Here is a 7,223-nt window from a genome sequence, read left to right as displayed (position 1 = left end):
AGCAGCTCAGTTTTTCTGGAGGAAGCACTGCTCCCACAGCAGCATGAAGGGGTTTGGGGCAGCAGAGCCAGCTGTGAGGCTGCTGGGTTTTGGGAGGACAGCTGTGCCAGGTCCTTGAGGGCACAGAGCCTTTGAGGGAGCCCAGGGAAGTGACTGGAAAGAGGTGCCACAGGAGTCTGGCAGACACAGACAGCACCTGCCAGGCAAAAATGGGATGTGAAAAGCTTTGCAAAGTGGATGATGTAGGAAATGCTGGGTTGAGGGGCAGCATCCATGGGATCAAGCTGGTGAATCCAGCTGCCTTGGCTCCAACTCAGTGTAAAGGCAGAGCAGGTGATGGGTCAAGGAGACCAGATGCAGAAATAGTAAATTAACAATTGTGTGATGCCTGCAGTATGTTATGTTTATCATCTGTTAGTGAATTACTGTCCTCCCTCTTTCTGTCTCCCATCTTCTGACACTTGGAATAATTTTGCTGTACTGACATAGCTCAGTTTAGAATAATCATCTGTATTTCTCATGAGTCTGGAAATGGAGTCTGGCTCCAGGGACAATGGGACAAGCACATAATTCACTGGCCAGAAGCAGAGGTACCAAAGACTCCTCTGTACTGACACCCATTCTGGTTCTCAGGTGGCACATGACAAGCCCTAGGGAGGACAAATTGTTGAAGTCTGATATGGTGACCTCAGTACTCAATAACAAAACATTGTGCACAATGTTCACCTTTTTCTGTCTATTACCTGTCCTATATTTACTTTAATTAGACACCAAATCAGGCTAGCTGTGTCTGGGGGCTTCCTGGTTAAAGTCTGTTCCAGGAATATTTAGGTCAAGCCAGCTTACCCTTAAGAGAAGCATGAATTGCATCCGTCTGAATGCTGTGCCTGTGGAGTGAATCTGAGAACTCCCTGAAGTCTCTCAACTGGGATTATTCTTCTCCCTGCTCAGCACCTGAAGCTGGTTTTAACATTGATATGCCAGAGCAGGTATCTCCAAACATGTGATAAGTAAACACAGCAGACATGGGAATGAGGTATGTCTGCAAAATCCCTGTGCCATGCCCTCTCCAAAAGGACATCAAAGAAAATGTGATCAGTGAGAAATATGTGGTCAGCTTAACCAATAACACAGACTGAACCTTCTTTATAAAGGCAGACTTGTGGGCAGCTCTGGTGGGATGACATTTTCCTTGAGTGACATCACTTTACAGTAATTTCTTAAAAATACTGTGATGAAACATGCAAGGAGAAAAGTATTCTGGCCTTTCCAGACACCTGTGAGTCATCCTAGACTGCTTTTTCTACCTCCAAATAGAGACAGTTAGAAAAGGTTGTTTTCTGAAAGCTGTAGCAGTGACAGAGGCATTAACACAAAGAGTAATTACAGCACATTGTTGATATATTCTGGATGTCTAAACCTTTCAGGCAATCAGGCTATTTTCCCCCCCAACTTATACCCATTTCACAGAGTTTATTTATTGTAAATCCCCATCCTTTGCAGTATTAAGGCATGCAAGCTTAAAACACCTGATTAAATGGTCTCCTGGGTTTGGAGCATTACTGTGCTCCAAAATGTGGCACCTCACTGGCTGCATGGGGAGAAAATCAGCCTCAGACAGGAAACTCTACAAATACAGCTTTCATGTTGTAGTGTCATGTCCAGAGGACACTGTGGCTTTGGTCATCGTTGTGCATGTGGCCCTGGTGACAAAGGGACACACCTCCCCTTTAAGCTGCTGTTGAATTACAGCAGGTCCTAGTCTTTCCCTGGTCTTTTACCCTGTCAGACTGCAGGCACAGCTGGAGTGCGGTGGGCACACAGATCTGTCTGCACTGTGGAACGTGACTGATTTGTCTTTTGAGTAGCTTGCCCCATCCTTGCCCCTCACACACACATTTGCCACCCTCCCAGGTAACAAAGGCCAGCTTTGTCCCCAGCTGATGCCACCTCATCTGGTGGCCAGCATGGAATGGAGCAGTTCTGTGGTTCTTTGGGCAGATCTCCCTAAAGCTGCTCAATGAGGGACACAAAGGAAATCCTTTCCTACTGCTCCAAGGCAAAATGCTGGGTTTGGATGGACAAACAGTAACACCTGTCCCTCCAGATGGGGTATTGCTGCAATTTATTATTGCAATAATAAAAACTTGTGCACAATGTCCACCTTTTATTTTCTAATAACTCCTCTTTGTTTATTCAGTTTAATTAGCCACCAAATCTAGCTGTTCTAGGGACTTGCTGTCTCAAGTGTCTGTTCCAGGAGTATGTAGGTCAAGTCAGACTTCCTTTAAGAGAGGCATGAATTGTATCCCTCTGAAAGCTGTGCCCATGGAGTGAATCTGAGAACTCCCTCAAGTCTCTCAAGTGGGATTTTATTCATCTCCATGCTCAGCACCTGAAGCTATTCAACCTGGGGTTACAGACTGTTCTGGAATGGTGAATCTTTGCATCCCTTTTCCACTTTTACTCCGTGTCTGTGTGCAAAGACTGGAGGCTGTGACTCCCCCCTCCTCCCACTAGAACATGGACCACATCCATGCATTCTCAATCCATCGGTCTGGATGAGTGACAATGTGAGTAATTCCAGGCAAGGTGGAACATTTTTGAGAGAAAAGCCTGACATTGAATCTAGTGTTTGACAGAATGGTGTGTGGGTATCCCTTGAAAACTGTGAACAAACATGACCACAGACAGTTCAAACAGAGACTCTTTTTTCTCTACAGCTGTGCTCTTCTAGACTAAGAGACTGACCTGAAGATGTGCTCTCAAAGGACTGAGCTGAAGATTTTGAAAGAAAGGAATCCATCCAGGTGGTCACAAGGGAGAGTGCCTCCTCATAACCGATTTTGGACACTTCTCTCCTCAGCACAAGGTTAAGGAGGGTTAAAACACCAGAACAATGCATTTCTGGCAAGTGCAGCAGCTGCCTCTATTGTGTCTGGTCGAGAGTTCCTGAGTACGTCAGGATTATGAATCATAAGCAAAAAAGGGAATTCAAAGTTGTGCAGTGCAATGTCTCCTCACAAGCATTCCAGTGCAGTCCTGCACTCTCATTTCTGGGAAATCCCATCCCCTTTGACCTCAGTGGGGCAGAGTAATAAATCTCTGCTAACACCAGAGATCAGGTTTTGTGCGTGTGCTGGTCGGAATTCACATAACAAGGGCTAAACACAGGATGAAAGTGGAATGGGCTGCCAGAGGGGGGCAAAACCTGCTGCACAGCACCACATGGTGTTTAGTTCCAAGAATCTAGTGCTACAATCCAAACACAGCAACCACACCACCACGGCCCAGGAGCCACCAATACTGGAAAACCACAGGAAGTGAGCACAGATAATCAAGGGTACAGGTAAGGTGCCCATTCCCTGCAGGAGTAAGAGATGAAGCGCTTGAATCTAAGAAATAATCCAGTTCTATGCCATGAAGAGGCAACAGAGAATTTTAACAATCCCTGTCACTAAGGTTGGGGCTGATGTTTTTTTGAAAAGCAATAAGTCACAATGGCTTGGTCTGAACACAGGTGACTCTGGAAAATGTACAGTTAACTGCCAAAAGTCTGCTGTCACTCACTGTAAGATGGGGTGGACAGAAATGAACCACAAGTTCCCTTTAGGAGGAGAACAACAACTCGTTTGCACTTTAACTTTGTTATTTCAGAAGTTACATTGTTGCAGCTTTATTCTGGCAGCCACCAAGCACAAAGAGCTGTGCAGGATATCTTGCTTTTGTGGTAAATATTATCACTTCATTAATAATCAGATTCATTTCTGACTCTGCTCCATAGAATTCTTCCTGACAGATTTTTTCTGAAATGAATGTTTTTTTGCATTGTAGCCTACAATTTACTTTGTATTCCACAGCCCATCAAAGTCAGGCCTTCAGATGAGGTTAATTTCCACTGTTACACAGCAGACAATTAAATATGATCTAGTCATAAAGAACAAGTCACACAGTTCAGGATCACTGGCATCTACAGATGCTGAGCCATTTTGTTATATCATACAAGCTCATGACAACTTTTGTGAAGAGAAAATTGATCCCTCACCATCCAGCTACACCTGAGATTAAAACCCCTGCCTTTTATCTTGCCCCACCTCCTGAATTCCTTCTCCTGTTAAGCAGGTTGGCAGGGATTTATTACTCAATTACTTTTAATTGGTCAATTTCAGGTGGAAGGAACCACACATGTGCAAGTGGATCCCAACTCATTCACCTGAAGCTGCTTCAAAATACCTGCAGAGGAAGCAGCCAAACACAATTGTTCTCTGCTGAAAAATACTAATGCCAGAGCAGATTTGCCCTTTGCATGCCTGAGCACACCAGAACAAGTCAGAGCTGCTCCTTCTGCCCCACTGGAGGATTTCACTCCCTCTCAGCACAAAAGCCAGCCTGTTGGAACCACAGGAAGGATTTCTCTTGCTATTGACCAACACCAGCAAGGGCAGATCCCACCCTGTGCTCCCCATGGATCTGTCTGGCACCTGAAAACCTCAGGCCCTATAGAGTGCCTGGGAATGTGAGTTCTCTCTTGCTAAGGTACTCAGCTTTGGGCTCTTGGATGCCAGAAGCAAGCTGGAACACTCCACCCAGATCTGCTTTAGGTACCTTTCCATAGCTGGCTCCCACAGCACAAATTAAAACCATGTAATTTGAACCACTTCCATCGTTTTATGTTCAACTCAGTGCCTTTTGGGGAAGAAGGATGACATCATGCATTCTTTAGTAATCAGATTTAGGTGTGACTTGGCTTCTCCATTGCTGAGGGTGAATGCAGATCCATGCTGCAGCCCTAGCCCTGACTGACACTGTGGGGAGCAAGGAGGGACACCAGGACATCTGCTGAGAGGTGGCATTACATACTCACTCACTGCCCTTGAATCAATCCAAGATGTTTTTCTTCTTCTCTGCAGTGTTTTCCTTCCATGATTTTACACTGTGTCTCTGTAAATCCCACAGGAGCTGCACATGTTCTGCTTTGTGGTGTTGAGGACAGTCAGGATGCCTCCTTAGCTTCACACACACGTACCTGGGACCAGGGAAATACAGGTTCTTCTTCCACTCCATCCATCACCATATGACAACAGCTGGATGATTCTGGTGGCTTTTCTGCAGCTGGACAAATTACTGCACTCTCACTGCACTGCCACACAGGGAAAGCTTCCTGGCAGCAGCCTACTGCTGATTTTAGACCACCACCAAGAGAAAACTTCCATTGCCAAAGCTGTGCCTTCAGTCCCAAATCCAGTAAACACCCAGGGTGCTCACTGGCACATCGAAACACTGCCCGGTTTTTGGAATGAATCCTTGCTTATATTGTTTGCTGACATGAGCATTCAAAATAAAATGGCAGGCTGATTGTTAGGAGAACCCACACTTTTTCTGATACCTCTGGAGAGAAAACAGAGAGAGGGAACAAGATTTTTTTTTCTTTTCAGCAAGGTTTGTTAGGTTGGGAACAATTGTATCCTAACTGCCCTGACATTTTTCCTTCTATATCGACCTTTTTGAGTGCTGAAATAAAATCTGCCTTCCCCTGTCTTTCCCAGTGGAAGGTACCAAGCACATATACTGTTACTTCTGCCTATTCATCATTCTGCAATACCTGGAGAAAGCACCAAGAAACTCCTCCAGAAGCCCTATCTCCACAACCTCAAGTGTAAGGGCTCTCTTATTCTGAGCTCTTAGCTTCAAAGGTATTGTGCTTCCTTTAATGAATGTGGCTTCTCTCTCTCAGGTCATGGCTTGAGAAAGCAATTGAGATTTTTTTGTAGCACTTGTGGAAAGCTAATGTGCATTTAATTGCTTTCCCACACAGCCATAGAATGGAGTACATTTTTGCCTGAAAGAAGGCTTTTATTCCAGTCTTCTCTTTTTAAGTGGGCAGGGTGGAGGAAGGATGTCTCAGAGCAAAATTACACAGTCCCTACTCAGCTACAAATTTCTACTTCAGAATTATTCATTTAGGCCATCAGTGGAGTGTGTAAGAGGCTAAACCCCAGGACCCAAGAAATATTTACAGTAAGCAAATATCAAGTTAAAATGGTAAGTGGAAAACCATTTGCACTGTTGTGTTATACTTTTTTGAGTGTTAGGTACAAACAGAAATTCAAAAGAAACATGGTTCTGGTGTAAATAGCTGTAAAATAGACAATCCTTTGTGCTCAGAGCATGAGGTGAATGTGTTCAGCTGCTTGTCCATGTCGGGTGAGTAAGCAGCAGCAGCAAGAATATAAAATTCCTGGTCTAGCTACAGTGAACAAGCCTACAAGGCTTTCCAGGAAACAAAAATAAATATAAAACCTGCATCTAAGTGTACACAAACAGCATGCAGTCATTGTCAAGCTGCACTCCTTCAAAGCATGTGACACTAAAAACATTGAAACAGACAGAAGCTTCCTGAAGATCATTTCCACTGTGGATGCCACTTAAGGCAAGCACCTAAAACTGTGCTGACATACCTGAAATGTGAACATAAGCTGGCAAACTTTGTTTTCTGTGCGCTTTGTTGCTAGAACATGGGTTACAGGTCAGTTACTGTCAGTCAATCAATAAAATGGTTTTAAGTCAATAAAAGTCATTCAAGCTTTCTTCCACAGATCTTAATAAAAGCTAGAATAAAACTTTTTCTCTAGCCTCAGGTTTAATCCCTTAAAATTGCACTTTTGTTATTTCTTATATAAGACTATATAACAAGTGATGTAAAACACAATTTCTTTCTGTAGAGGAGTCTGCCTTTGTCTAACAGTGAGTCAGCATCATCTGACAGATCAATTTTCTCTAAGTGTAGGATGTGGATTTTGCATATCACACTCTCCAAGGGCACCTGTTGGAAACTTGGGTCGCTACAGCGTGGAATTTCACACCACACATAAGGTCAACTCAGTGGCCTCCCAGCACACCACAAAGTCTCATCAATAGGAATGAGCTGATATGAGATACCTCAAGTTTTCTGCCCTCCAGATCTGCCTTTCTATAACAGGGACACAACATTCCTTAACACGTGGTTGGCTCTTTCTGAAGCTGTGCATGTCTCGTATCCACAGGATTAAGAGGAGGGACCTCAGGAGGAGTCTGATTCCACCTTCTGAGCAGAGGTCAGTCAGCTGTGAGGTCAGATGAGGCTGGCCAGAGCTTTAAGCAGCCAAGTCTTGAAAAACCCCCCAGGATTTTCAGCTTCTCTGGGGACTGTGTTGCAAAATTTATTTGTCCCGATGTGGAAAACG

Source organism: Ammospiza caudacuta, chromosome 5, assembly GCF_027887145.1.
Source record: "Ammospiza caudacuta isolate bAmmCau1 chromosome 5, bAmmCau1.pri, whole genome shotgun sequence".
NCBI lineage: Eukaryota > Metazoa > Chordata > Aves > Passeriformes > Passerellidae > Ammospiza > Ammospiza caudacuta.
Note: the sequence above shows the minus strand (reverse complement) of the source record.